Below are 15,390 nucleotides of genomic sequence, written 5' to 3' on the forward strand. Positions count from 1 at the left end.
TTCGGCGACTTTTCAGACATGAATATTCAACTGACTGTTAGAAAAACAGCATTACATCAAGATCAAGATATCTAACTGTACTTTTATGTCATCATACATAACGGCCCAGTGTAATGTGGTTTAATTTTGATAAACATATTGACCCAGACATTATGCCACGTAAGACAGTCTTATTTTTAAGAAAATGCGAAAATTAACGTTTTTCAATTGCATGGGAAGTTTTCAACATATCAAAGCTGGTGACAAATTATGCCAAAAGAAAATATAGGCACTGCTATCAATAGATGCTTTAAAGGAACATACAATTGGCAACGTAATATTTTAGACAATTACATATGTAGTCGTAAACACATTCGAACACATGTATCTGCATTCGCGAATATTGATTATTTTTGTAAACATGTGATTGATCTCAAACAAATTTAGTATACACTGTTTTCTATTAAACATTGATAACTTACTTCATTAATATATAATTATTTACGATTTGTAATTATTAATTTCACTAGAATTTCAAAAAATGAAGAATACTCTTCAAAGATAAGACGCAAAAATTTCGGCGAATTTTCAGACATAATTATTCGACTGACTGTTAGAAAAACAGCATAACATTAAGATCAAGATATTTAACTGGACATTTATGTTATCTTATATAACGGCACACTGTAATATGGTTTAATTTTGATAAACACATGAACCTGAAAAAGTAGCCAAGTAAAACAGTATTATTCATAAGAAATAACGAATAAAATGACGTTTTTCTATTGTTTGCAGAGTTTTGAAAAAGAAAACCCTAGTGACAATTGTGCAATAAAACACAAATAAGCATTTCTATAAAAAAATGTTTATAATAAACATAACATTGGTAACGTCGTATTTCAGAAAACTACTCGTACACGCATTCGAACACAGATGTCTACATTTGAGCTAACTGATCATTTTTGTAAAAAAAGACTTTATGAACTTTAACACATTTAGTGATCACTGTGTAATAATTCTTTAATATACAATCATTGACTATTTGCTACTATTAATTTTACTAGAATTTGAAAACTTGTCAAAAAATTTAACACGGCGACTTTTGAGACATGAATTTGCAACTGACTGTTAGAAAAACAGCATTACATCAAGATCAAGATATCTAACTGTACTTTTATGTCATCAAACATAACGGCCCAGTGTAATGTGGTTTAATTTTGATAAACATATTGACCCAGACATTAAGCCACGTAAGACAGTCTTATTTTTAAGAAAATGCGAAAAATAACGTTTTTCAATTGCATGGGAAGTTTTCAACACATCAAAGCTGGTGACAAATTATGCCAAAAAAAAATATAGGCACTGCTATCAATAGATGCTTTAAAGGTACATACAATTGGCAACGTAATATTTTAGACAATTACATATGTAGTCGTAAACACATTCGAACACATGTATCTGCATTCGCGGATATTGATTATTTTTGTAAACATGTGATTGATCTCAAACAAATTTAGTATACACTGTTTTCTATTAAACATTGATAACTTACTTCATTAATATACAATTATTTACGATTTGTAATTATTAATTTCACTAGAATTTCAAAAAATGAAAAATACTCTTAAAAGATAAGACAGAAAAATTTCGGCGAATTTCCAGACATGAATATTCGACTGACTGTTAGAAAAACAGCATAACATCAAGATCAAGATATTTAACTGGACATTTATGTTATCTTATATAACGGCACACTGTTATATGGTTTAATTTTGATAATAATATGAACCTAAAAAAGTAGCCAAGTAAGACAGTATTATTTATAAGAAATAACGAATACAATGACGTTTTTCTATTGTTTGGAGAGTTTTAAAAAAGAAAACCCTAGTGACAATTGTGCAATAAAACACAAATAAGCATTTCTATAAAAAAATGTTTATAATAAACATAACATTGGTAACGTCGTATTTCAGAAAACTACTCGTACACGCATTCGAACACAGATGTCTACATTTGAGCTAACTGATTATTTTTGTAAAAAAAAGACTTTATGAACTTTAACACATTTAGTGATCACTGTGTAATATTTCTTTAATATACAATCATTGACTCTTTGCTACTATTACTCTGACTAGAATTTGACAAGTTGTCAAAAAATCTAATAATATTAACATCAAAAATTGCGGCGACTTTTCAGACATGAATATTCGACTGACTGTTAGAAAAACAGCATTACATCAAGATCAAGATATTTAACTGTACATTTATGTTATTTTATATAACGACACACTGTTATATGGTTTAATGTTGATAAACATATTAACCTAAACCAGTAGCCACGTAAAACAGTATTATTTATAAGAAATTACGAATAAAATGACGTTTTTCTATTGTTTGGAGAGTTTTAAATAAGAAAAAGCTAGTGACAATTGTGCAATAAAACACGAATGAGCATTTCTATAAAAAGATGTTTATAATAAATATTACATTGGCAACGTCGTATTTCAGATATTTACTCGTACACGCATTCGAACACAGATGTCTAAATTTGAGCTGACTGATTTTTTTTTTGTAAAAAAAGACTTTTGTGAACTTTAACAAATTTAATGATCACTGTAAAATTTCTTATAATATACAATTATTGACTATTTGCTACTATTACTCTTACTAGAATTTGACAATTTGTCAAAAAATCTAATAACATTAACATCAAACATTTTGGCGAATTTTCAGACATGAATATTCAACTGACTGTTAGAAAAACAGCATTACATCAAGATCAAGATATTTAACTGGACATTTATGTTATCTTATATAAAAGCACACTGTAATATGGTTTAATTTTGATAAACGTATTAACCCAAAAATGTAGCCACGCAAAACAGTATTATTCATAAGAAATAACGAATACAATGACGTTTTTCTATTGTTTAGAGAGTTTGAAAAAAGAAAAACTTAGTGACAATTGTGCAATAAAACACAAATAAGCATTTCTATAAAAAGATGTTTATAATAAACATAACATTGGTTGCGTTGGTTTTCAGAAAACTACTCGTACACGCATTCGAACACAGATGTCTACATTTGAGCTAACTGATTATTTTGTAAAAAAAAGACTTTATAAACTTTAACACATTTAGTGATCACTGTGTAATATTTCTTTAATATACAATCATTGACTATTTGCTACTATTAATTTTACTAGAATTTGAAAACTTGTCAAAAAATCTAATAACATTAATAGCAAAAATTTTTAGCGACGTTTGAGTCATGAATTTGCAACTGACTGTTAGAAAAACAGCATTACATCAAGACCAAGATATCTAACTGTACTTTTATGTCATCAAACATAACGGCCCAGTGTAATGTGGTTTAATTTTGATAAGTATATTCACCCAGACATTAAGCCACGTAAGACAGTCTTATTTTTAAGAAAATGCGACAAAATAACGTTTTTCAATTGCATGGGAAGTTTTCAACGCATCAAAGCTGGTGACAAATTATGCCAAAATAAATATAGGCACTGCTATCAATAGATGCCTTAAAGGAACATACAATTGGTAACGTAATATATTAGACAATTAGTCGTAAACACATTCGAACACATGTATCTGCATTCGCGGATATTGATTATTTTTTTAAACATGTGATTGATCTCAAACAAATTTAGTATACACTGATTTCTTTTAAACATTGATAACTTACTTCATTAATATACAATTATTTACGATTTGTAATTATTAATTTCACTAGAATTTCAAAAAATGAAGAATACTCTTAAAAGATAAGACGCAAAAATTTTGGCGACTTTTCAGACATGAATATTCGACTGACTGTTAGAAAAACAGCATAACATCAAGATCAAGATATTTAACTGGACATTTATGTTAACTTATATAACGGCACACTGTTATATGGTTTAATTTTGATAAACATATGAACCTAAAAAAGTAGCCAACTAAAACAATATCATTTATAAGAAATTACGAAAAAAATGACGTTTTTCTATTGTTTGGAGAGTTTTAAAAAAGAAAAAGCCAGTTGTAATTGTGCAATAAAACACAAATAAGCATTGCTATAAAAAAGATGTTTATAATAAACATAACATTGGTGACGTCGTTTTTCAGACAATTACTCGTACACGCATTCGAAGATAGATGCCTACATTTGAGCTGACGGATTAATTTTGAAAAAGACAAAGCTTATGACAAATGTGCAATAAAACACAAATAGGCACTCTTATGAAAAGATGCTTTTAATGAACATTGTGTTGGAAACGTCATTTTACAGACAATTAGTCGTAAACGCATTCAATAACATATATCTGCATCTGAATATTTTTGTACAAATATTTTTTTTATGAACTTAATTTAACTGCAATTTCTTAACTTGGGGATAGAAACTCGACTTACTGTTAGAAAAAAGCAAAACATGAAGATCAAGATATATAACTGTACACTATGTTATTTCATATAACGGCACAGTGTCATGTGGTTTAATTTTGATAAACAGTTTGACCAAACCACGTAGCTACGTAAGACAGACTTATTTATAATAAATTGAAAACAGAATGACGATTTGCTAGAATTGTAAGAAGAGTTTTTTGAAGTACGAAGCTAGTGACATAGTGTGCAATGAACCACAAATATGAACTGTTAAATAAAAAAAATGCTTTTAATAGGAATAACATTGGTAATTTAAGAGTTCAGGCAAATAGTCGTAAAAACATTCGAACACATATATCTGCACCCAAGGTAACTGATAATCCCCCCCTTAAATAAAAAAAGAACTTTATTGTTATTAGTGTACACTGTTTCTTTTGTACAATTATAACTTACTACATAATTATACAAATATTGACAATTTTTTTTTCTATTTTTAGGATACTTTTTGATTTCTTGGAATAGTTTCTTCAAATCAGAAGCATACATCTTGGACAAATTTTTGTAAACAGGTATTCAAATAACTGTTAATAAACATGCAAAACACCGCTATCAAAACAACCAACTGCACATTTAGTCTTCCTATTATAACGGCGATCTTGTATGTAGTTCAGGTTTGTGAATAATATTTACTAAGGGTTAAAAGTAAAAAAACAAAAAAATACTTAACTTTGAGGAAAATCAATTTGGAAAGTCCATAATCACATGGCAAAACATAATACCAAAACGCATCAAAAACGAATGGACAAGAACTCATATTCCTGACTTGGTACAGGCATTTTCAAATTTAGAAAATGGTGAATTAAACCTGGTTTCATAGCGGTAACCCTCTGACTTTGGTGACAGTCTCATCAAATTCTGTTATATTTACAAAAGCTTATTTTATGAGTAATTACAAATAATATGACGTTTTTCAATTGCATGAGAAGTCTTCAACACATCAGAGCTGGTGACAAATTATGCCAAAAAAATAGATAGGCAATGCTATTAATAGATACTTTAAATGAACATACAATTGGTAACGTAAAATTTCAGACAATTAGTCGTTAACGCATCCGAACACATGTATCTGCATTCGTGGATATTGATTTTTTTTGTAAAACAGTTATTGATCTGAAACAAATTTAGTATATACGGGTTTCTACTGTATTTTGAGAACTTGCTTCATTAATATACAATTGTTGACGATTTGTAATAATTAATTTTACAAGAATTTTAATACTTAAGGAATACTCTCATTAGATTTGACGCAAAAGTTGCGGCAACTTTTCCAGACAGGGATAGTCGAATGACTGTAAGAAAGAAAGCTTAACACCAAGATCAAGGTATTTCACTGTACATTTATGTTATCTTATATAACGGCAGAGTATAATGTGGTTAAATGTTGGGAAACATATTGATGAAAAAAAGTAGCCACGTTATACAGTCTTATTTATAAAAAATTGCGAAAAAATGACATTTTTTACTGTTACATGTATTAGGAGGGTTTTGAAAAGACAAAACTAATGACAAATGTGCAATAAAAAACACAAATAAGATTATCTATAAAAAGATGCTTTTGATAAACATTACATTTGTGATGTAATATTTCAGATAAACAGTCGTAAACGCATTCACACACATATATCTGCATTTGAGCTTACTGATTATTTTTGTGAAGAAAAACAAATTACGAACTTAATCAAAAGTAATTGATACAAAGTGAAACTTATATATTACGTTGTTGTATTAGTGAGAATACAAGGTGTTTATCACAAATGTTAATTCACCTGATTGGGTGGAGCTTACGTTTTGATTAACATAAGGACAGTCTATTTGAAGATGTGTGTGATAAAGAGGATTGCCACTTCAATTATTATTGATTTCTAATCACCTATCATGTCACCAAACGAATTTACAAACAAAATGAGTGTATGATGTGGACAGTTCACTGATGAGTGTATAAAACACCTATATATAGATGAACTAGTCTATTATGAGCAAACCGATAAAACTCTGCCCAGTCAAGTAAAAGAAATCAAGCAGTACTTGCTGCCATTGCAAGTTTTGCTATTGCGGCAGTATATTAGTGATATAGCAAGGTGTATACTTCCTGGTGTTGCAAGTTGTACTATTGGGAAATATGAATACTTCATCGATGTGTATTAGTCAGAATATACGATGTATACTTGCTGGTGTTGCAAGTCGTTATATTGTGGAAGTTTATAAGTGAAAGTCAACTGTGTTTAATTTTACCAGTTTGGAATATATTCATTTGGTTCAGATTCAAAGTGATAAACAGTGTAAAGTAAAATCACAAAACTACTGAGCTCCGAGGAAAATTCAAAACGGAAAGTCCCTAATTAAATGACAAAAAAAACCCACATCAAACGAATGGACAACAACAACTTAACAAACAGACATTACAGGTAAAAACTCTAATTCGAAAGGTCACATTCTCGAAAAGAGAACGGGATTGTAGTTACGACATACATGTTAGGAACATATCCGATATCATTAATATAACAAATATTTCATGATGGTAAACATACTCGTGATGGCGTCCGTTAAAATTACGAAGTGATGATTTCAGCTTCCCAATGCTTCACTATTGGGAAGCTGAAACCTACTCTTTTGACGTAATCCTAATACAGTGGCAAAATCAATAGCTGAAACATATCAAACGAAGGGATAGTGTGTGCGTTTAGCTGTGTTCATATAAATTCATTGTGCATGGAAGCATTGTACACGCATCACTGTGTCATTGTGTAATTGTGGATAATTGAACTTCCCAAGGTGATTTTATAAATTGGTGGATATTGTTAATACATGTTGTATATATGTGTTAACGTGTTTATACATTTTGTGTGATATTTCATGATGCATATTGCATAGAAATCCATTGGTGACTTTGTGAAATAAAGTGTCTGAGGCATGTTGAATAGTGATATATTAGTGACATTGTGGATAATCAGGCCTAATACCCTATCAATCATGATATTGGATTATTGTACAACTAACAAATTAGGTGGTCAGAATGATTTTTAAAAGATTTACTGAAATAACCATTCTGATCGGTCAAAAGAGAAGGTTTTTTTCCACAATATGAAATTTGTGTCTAGAACATAGGTGGGTTTATTTCAAAGTAATATGATAAAATAACAGATCCACTTTTTTCTTTAATAAATAAGAAGTTATGATGTTGTACTATTAACGGAGTCCCAGTTAGGTTATAACACTACAGTCGATATTAAGGATTAACTTTTACCCTATTTGATGACAACTATCAGTTAATTATATATACAATGGGGGCCTAGGTATTTTGATAAAATATGAAATTCTGAAAAAACAAAAAAACAAGATCAAGATATTTTACTGTACAGTTATGTTAACTTATTTAACGGCAGAGTGTTATGTGGTTTAATTTTATAAACATATTGACCACGACAAAAAGCCACGTAAGACAGTATTATTTAAGAGGAAATTGCAAAAAAAAAAGACAAAGCTAGTAACATAGTGTGCAAAAATACACAAATAAGCACGTTTATAAAAGATGCTTTAAATGAACATTACATTGGTAACATAATATTTCAGACATTAAGTCAAACACGCATTCGAACTCATATATCTACATTTGAGCTTACTGATTATTTTTTGTAAAAAAAAGACTTTATCAACTTTTACAAATTTGTCAAATAATTTCATTACATTTACAGCAAACATGTTGGCGACTTTTTTTTAGACAGGAATATTCTGCTAACTGCTATAAAAAAGCAAAACATGAAGATTAAGATATTAAACTGTACATTAATGTTATTTTATATCACGGCACCTTGTTATGTGGTTTATTTTATAGACATTTTGACCTCAAGAAGTAGCTACGTAAGACAGTCTTATTTATAATAAATTGCAAATAAAATGGCGTTTTCTAGTTATAGACAAGTTTTTTAAAAGACAAAGCTAGTGACATAGTGTGCAAACTAACACAAATAAGCTCTTTTATATAAGAAGATGCGTTCAAAACAAATAACAAGGGTAAATTAACAATTCAGACAATCAGTCGTGAAAACATTTGAACATATACATCTGCACCAAGGGTAACTCATTATTGCCGTAAAAAAATGAACTTAATTTTTGCTATGTACACTGTTTAATTTGTACAATTATTAGTTACTGCATAAATATTCAAGTAATGACTATTTTTTATTTATATTTTCAGGAGATTATCCGATTGTGTAGAATAGTATCTTCAAATCGGAAGCATATCTTTTGGATGAACTTTTGTAAACAGGTATATTCAAATAACTGTTATTAAACATGCAAAACACCACGATAAAACACTTAACTGGACAATTATTCTTCCTTTGATAACGGCGCACTTGTATGTAGTTTAGTTTTGTAAATAATATTTCCTAAAAATAATTAATTGCAAATAAAATGTCGTTTTTCAATTACATGGAAAGTTTTCAACTAATCAAAGCTGGTGACAAATTATGCCAAAAAAAAGATAGGCACTCTAACAATAGATGCTTTAAATGATCATACAATTGGTAACGTAATATTTTAGACAAGTAGTCGCAAAGGCATTCGAACACATGTATCTGCATTCGTGGATATTGATTACTATCAAATTGGTAAAAATATGATTGATTTCAAAAAATTTTAGTATACACTGTTTTCTATTGTACATTGATAACTTACTTCATCAATAAACAATTATTTACTATTTGTTACTATTAATTCCATGAGAATTTCAAAACTTGAAGAACACTCTCAAAAGACAAGACGCAAAAATTTCGGCGACTTTTCAGACATGAATATTCGACTGACTGTTAGAAAAACAGCATTACATCAAGATCAAGATATTTAACTGTACATTTATGTTATCTTATATAATGGCACACTGTTATATGGTTTAATGTTGATAAACATATTAACCTAACCCAGTAGCCACGTTAGACAGTATTATTTATAAGAAATTACGAATAAAATGACGTTTTTCTATTGTTTAGAGAGTTTTAAAAAAGAAAAACTTAGTGACAATTGTGCAATAAAACACAAATAAGCATTTCTATAAAAAGATGTTTATAATAAACATAACATTGGTAACGTTGCATTTCAGAAAACTACTCGTGCACGCATTCGAACACAGATGTCTACATTTGAGCTAACTGATTATTTTTGTAAAAAAAAGACTTTATGAACTTTAACAAATTTAGTGATCACTGTGTAATATTTCTTTAATATACAATCATTGACTATTTGCTACTATTAATTTTACTAGAATTTGAAAACTTGTCAAAAAATCTAATAACATTAACATCAAAAATTTCGGCAACTTTTCAGACATGAATATTCAACTGACTGTTAGAAAAACAGCATTCCATCAAGATCAAGATATCTAACTGTACTTTTATGTAATCATACATAACGGCCCAGTGTAATGTGGTTTAATTTTGATAAACATATTGACCCAGACATTAAACCACGTAAGACAGTCTTATTTTTAAGAAAATGCGAAAAAATAACGTTTTTCAATTGCATGGGAAGTTTTCAAAACATCAAAGCTGGTGACAAATTATGCCAAAAAAAATATAGGCACTGCTATCAATAGATGCTTTAAAGGAACATACAATTGGCAACGTAATATTTTAGACAATTAGTCGTAAACACATTCGAACACATGTATCTGCATTCGCGGATATTGATTATTTTTGTAAACATGTGATTGATCTCGAACAAATTTAGAATACACTGTTTTCTATTAAACATTGATAACTTACTTCATTTATATACAATTATTTACGATTTGTAATTATTAATTTCACTAGAATTTCAAAAAATTAAGAATACTCTTAAAAGATAAGACGCAAAAATTTCGGCGAATTTTCAGACATAAATATTCGACTGACTGTTAGAAAAACAGCATAACATCAAGATCAAGATATTTAACTGGACATTTATGTTATCTTATATAACGGCACACTGTTATATGGTTTAATTTTGATAAACATATGGACCTAAAAAAGTAGCCAAGTAAAACAGTATTATTCATAAGAAATAACGAATAAAATGACGTTTTTCTATTGTTTGGAGAGTTTTAAAAAGGAAAACCCTAGTGACAATTGTGCAATAAAACACAAATAAGCATTTCTATAAAAAAATGTTTATAATCAACATAACATTGGTAACGTCGTACTTCAGAAAACTACTCGTACACGCATTCGAACACAGATGTCTACATTTGAGCTAACTGATTATTTTTGTAAACAAAGACTTTATGAAGTTTAACACATTTAGTGATCACTGTGTAATATTTCTTTAATATACAATCATTGACTATTTGCTACTATTAATTTTACTAGAATTTGAAACTTGTCAAAAAATCTAATAACATTAATAGCAAAAATTTCGGCGACTTCTGAGACATGAATTTGCAACTTACTTAGAAAAACAGCATTACATCAAGATCAAGATATCTAACTGTACTTTTATGTCATCAAACATAACGGCCCAGTGTAATGTGGTTTAATTTTGATAAGCATATTGACCCAGACATTAAGCCACGTAAGACAGTCTTATTTTTAAGAAAATGCGAAAAAATAACGTTTTTCAATTGCATGGGAAGTTTTCAAAACATCAAAGCTGGTGACAAATTATGCCAAAAAAAATATAGGCACTGCTATCAATAGATGCTTTAAAGGAACATACAATTGGCAACGTAATATTTTAGACAATTAGTCGTAAACACATTCGAACACATGTATCTGCATTCGCGGATATTGATTATTTTTGTAAACATGTGATTGATCTCAAACAAATTTAGAATACACTGTTTTCTATTAAACATTGATAACTTATTTCATTAATATATAATTATTTACGATTTGTAATTATTAATTTCACTAGAATTTCAAAAAATGAAGAATACTCTTAAAAGATAAGACGCAAAAATTTTGGCGAATTTTCAGACATAATTATTCGACTGACTGTTAGAAAAACAGCATAACATCAAGATCAAGATATTTAACTGGACATTTATGTTATCTTATATAACGGCACACTGTTATATGGTTTAATTTTGATAAACATATTAACCCAAAAATGTAGCCACGTAAAACAGTATTATTCATAAGAAATAACTAACAAAATGACGTTTTTCTATTGTTTGGAGAGTTTTAAAAAAGAAAAAGCCAGTTGTAATTGTGCAATAAAACACAAATAAGCATTGCTATAAAAAAGATGTTTATAATAAACATAACATTGGTGACGTCGTTTTTCAGACAATTACTCGTACACGCATTCGAAGATAGATGCCTACATTTGAGCTGACGGATTAATTGTGAAAAAGACAAAGCTTATGACAAATGTGCAATAAAACACAAATAGGCACTCTTATGAAAAGATGCTTTTAATGAACATTGTGTTGGAAACGTCATTTTACAGACAATTAGTCGTAAACGCATTCAATAACATATATCTGCATCTGAATATTTTTGTACAAATTTTTTTTTTATGAACTTAATTTAACTGCAATTTCTTAACTTGGGGATAGAAACTAGACTTACTGTTAGAAAAAAGCAAAACATGAAGATCAAGATATATAACTGTACACTATGTTATTTCATATAACGGCACAGTGTCATGTGGTTTAATTTTGATAAACAGTTTGACCAAACCACGTAGCTACGTAAGACAGACTTATTTATAATAAATTGAAAACAGAATGACGATTTGCTAGAATTGTAAGAAGAGTTTTTTGAAGTACGAAGCTAGTGACATAGTGTGCAATGAACCACAAATATGAACTGTTATATAAAAAAATGCTTTCAATAGGAATAACATTGGTAATTTAAGAGTTCAGGCAAATAGTCGTAAAAACATTCGAACACATATATCTGTACCAAAGTTAACTGATAATCCCCCCCCCCAAATAAAAAAGGAACTTTATTGTTTTTAGTGTACACTGTTTCTTTTGTACAATTATAACTTACTACATAAATATACAAATATTGACAATTTTTTTTCTATTTTTAGGATACTTTTTGATTTCTTGGAATAGTTTCTTCAAATCAGAAGCATACATCTTGGACAAATTTTTGTAAACAGGTATTCAAATAACTGTTAATAAACATGCAAAACACCGCTATCAAGACAACCAACTGCACATTTAGTCTTCCTATTATAACGGCGATCTTGTATGTAGTTCAGGTTTGTGAAAAATATTTACTAAACGTTAAAAGTAAAATAACAAAAAAATACTTAACTTTGAGGAAAATCAATTTGGAAAGTCCATAATCACATGGCAAAACATAATACCAAAACGCATAAAAAACGAATGGACAAGAACTCATATTCCTGACTTGGTACAGGCATTTTCAAATTTAGAAAATGGTGAATTAAACCTGGTTTCATAGCGGTAACCCTCTGACTTTGGTGACAGTCTCATCAAATTCTGTTATATTTACAAAAGCTTATTTTATGAGTAATTACAAATAATATGACGTTTTTTAATTGCATGGGAAGTCTTCAACACATCAGAGCTGGTGACAAATTATGCAAAAAAAAAATAGATAGGCAATGCTATTAATAGATACATGTATCTGCATTTATGGATATTGATTATTTTTGTAAAACAATTATTGATCTGAAACAAATTTAGTATATACGGGTTTCTATTGTATTTTGATTACTTACTTCATTAATATACAATGGTTGACGATTTGTAATAATTAATTTCACAATAATTTTAATGCTTAAGGAATACTCTCATTAAATTTGACGCAAAGGTTGCTGCAACTTTTCCAGACAGGGATAGTCGAATGACTGTAAGAAAAAAAGCTTAACACCAAGATCAAGGTATTTCACTGTACATTTATCATGTTTATGTTATCTTATATAACGGCAGAGTATAATGTGGTTAAATGTTGGGAAACATATTGATGAAAAAAAGTAGCCACGTTATACAGTCTTATTTATAAAAAATTGCGAAAAAATGACATTTTTTACTGTTACATGTATTAGGAGGGTTTTGAAAAGACAAAACTAATGACAAATGTGCAATAAAACACAAATAAGAATATCTATAAAAAGATGCTTTTCATAAACATTACATTTGTGATGTAATATTTCAGATAAACAGTCATAAACGCATTCACACACATATATCTGCATTTGAGCTTACTGATTATTTTTGTGAAGAAAAACAAATTACGAACTTAATCAAAAGTAATTGATACAAAGTGAAACTTATATATTACGTTGTTGTATTAGTGCAAATACAAGGTGTTTATCACACATGTTAATTCACCTGATTGGGTGGAGCTTACGTTTTGATTAACATAAGGACAGTCTATTTGAAGATGTGTGTGATAAAGAGGATTGCCACTTCAATTATTATTGATTTCTAATCACCTATCATGTCACCAAACGAATTTACAAACAAAATGAGTGTATGATGTGGACAGTTCTCTGATGAGTGTATAAAACACCTATATATAGATGAACTAGTCTATTATGAGCAAACCGATAAAACTCTGCCCAGTCAAGTAAAAGAAATCAAGCAGTACTTGCTGCCATTGCAAGTTTTGCTATTGCGGCAGTATATTAGTGATATAGCAAGGTGTATACTTCCTGGTGTTGCAAGTTGTACTATTGGGAAATATGAATACTTCATCGATGTGTATTAGTCAGAATACACGATGTATACTTGCTGGTGTTGCAAGTTGTTATATTGTGGAAGTTTATAAGTGAAAGTCAACTGTGTTTAATTTTACCAGTTTGGAATATTTTCATTTGGTTCAGATTCAAAATGATAAACAGTGTAAAGTAAAATCACAAAACTACTGAGCTCCGAGGAAAATTCAAAACGGAAAGTCCCTAATTAAATGACAAAAAAAAACCACATCAAACGAATGGACAACAACAACTTAACAAACAGACATTACAGGTAAAAACTCTAATTCGAAAGGTCACATTCTCGAAAAGAGAACGGGATTGTAGTTACGACATACATGTTAGGAACATATCTGATATCATTAATATAACAAATATTTCATGACGGTAAACATACTCGTGATGGCTTCCGTTAAAATTACGAAGTGATGATTTCAGCTTCCCAATGCTTCACTATTGGGAAGCTGAAACCTACTCTTTTGACGTAAATCCTAATACAGTGGCAAAATCAATAGCTCAAACATATCAAACGAAGGGATAGTGTGTGCGTTTAGCTGTGTTCGTATAAATTCATTGTGCATGGAAGCATTGTACACGCATCATTGTGTCATTGTGTAATTGTGGATAATTGAACATCCCAAGGTGATATTATAAATTGGTGGATATTGTTAATACATGTTGTATATATGTGTTAACGTGTTTATACATTTTGTGTGATATTTCATGATGCATATTGCATAGAAATCCATTGGTGACTTTGTGAAATAAAGTGTCTGAGGCATGTTGAATAGTGATATATTAGTGACATTGTGGATAATCAGGCCTAATACCCTATCAATCATGATATTGGATTATTGTACAACTAACAAATTAGGTGGTCAGAATGATTTTTAAAAGATTTAGGAGAGTTTAAAAAAAAAGACAAAGCTAGTAACATAGTGTGCACAAATACACAAATAAGCACGTTTATAAAAGATGCTTTAAATGAACATTACATTGGTAACATAATATTTCAGACATTAAGTCAAACACGCATTCGAACTCATATATCTACATTTGAGCTTACTGATTATTTTTTGTAAAAAAAAGACTTTATCAACTTTTACAAATTTGTCAAATAATTTCATTACATTTACAGCAAACATGTTGGCGACTTTTTTTTAGACAGGAATATTCTGCTAAATGCTATAAAAAAGCAAATCATGAAGATTAAGATATTAAACTGTACATTAATGTTATTTTATATCACGGCACCTTGTTATGTGGTTTATTTTATAGACATTTTGACCTCAAGAAGTAGCTACGTAAGACAGTC

General features: G+C 29.3%; 1 long non-coding RNA gene across 2 annotated transcripts; it reads left to right on the top strand.

Annotated features, from left to right (window-relative positions):
- The first annotated feature begins 4,856 nt into the window (after positions 1-4,856).
- Positions 4,857-6,898, top strand: LOC134709799 (uncharacterized). Of its 2 annotated transcripts, none has more exons than XR_010106050.1 (3): positions 4,857-4,933; positions 5,649-5,746; positions 6,015-6,898. It is a non-coding gene; the product is annotated as an uncharacterized LOC134709799 (long non-coding RNA). The 2 variants fall into 2 exon arrangements; XR_010106052.1 differs by having other exon boundaries at positions 4,892-5,035.
- The last annotated feature ends 8,492 nt before the right edge of the window (positions 6,899-15,390 follow it).

Source organism: Mytilus trossulus, chromosome 1, assembly GCF_036588685.1.
Source record: "Mytilus trossulus isolate FHL-02 chromosome 1, PNRI_Mtr1.1.1.hap1, whole genome shotgun sequence".
NCBI classification, from domain to species: Eukaryota; Metazoa; Mollusca; class Bivalvia; order Mytilida; family Mytilidae; genus Mytilus; species Mytilus trossulus.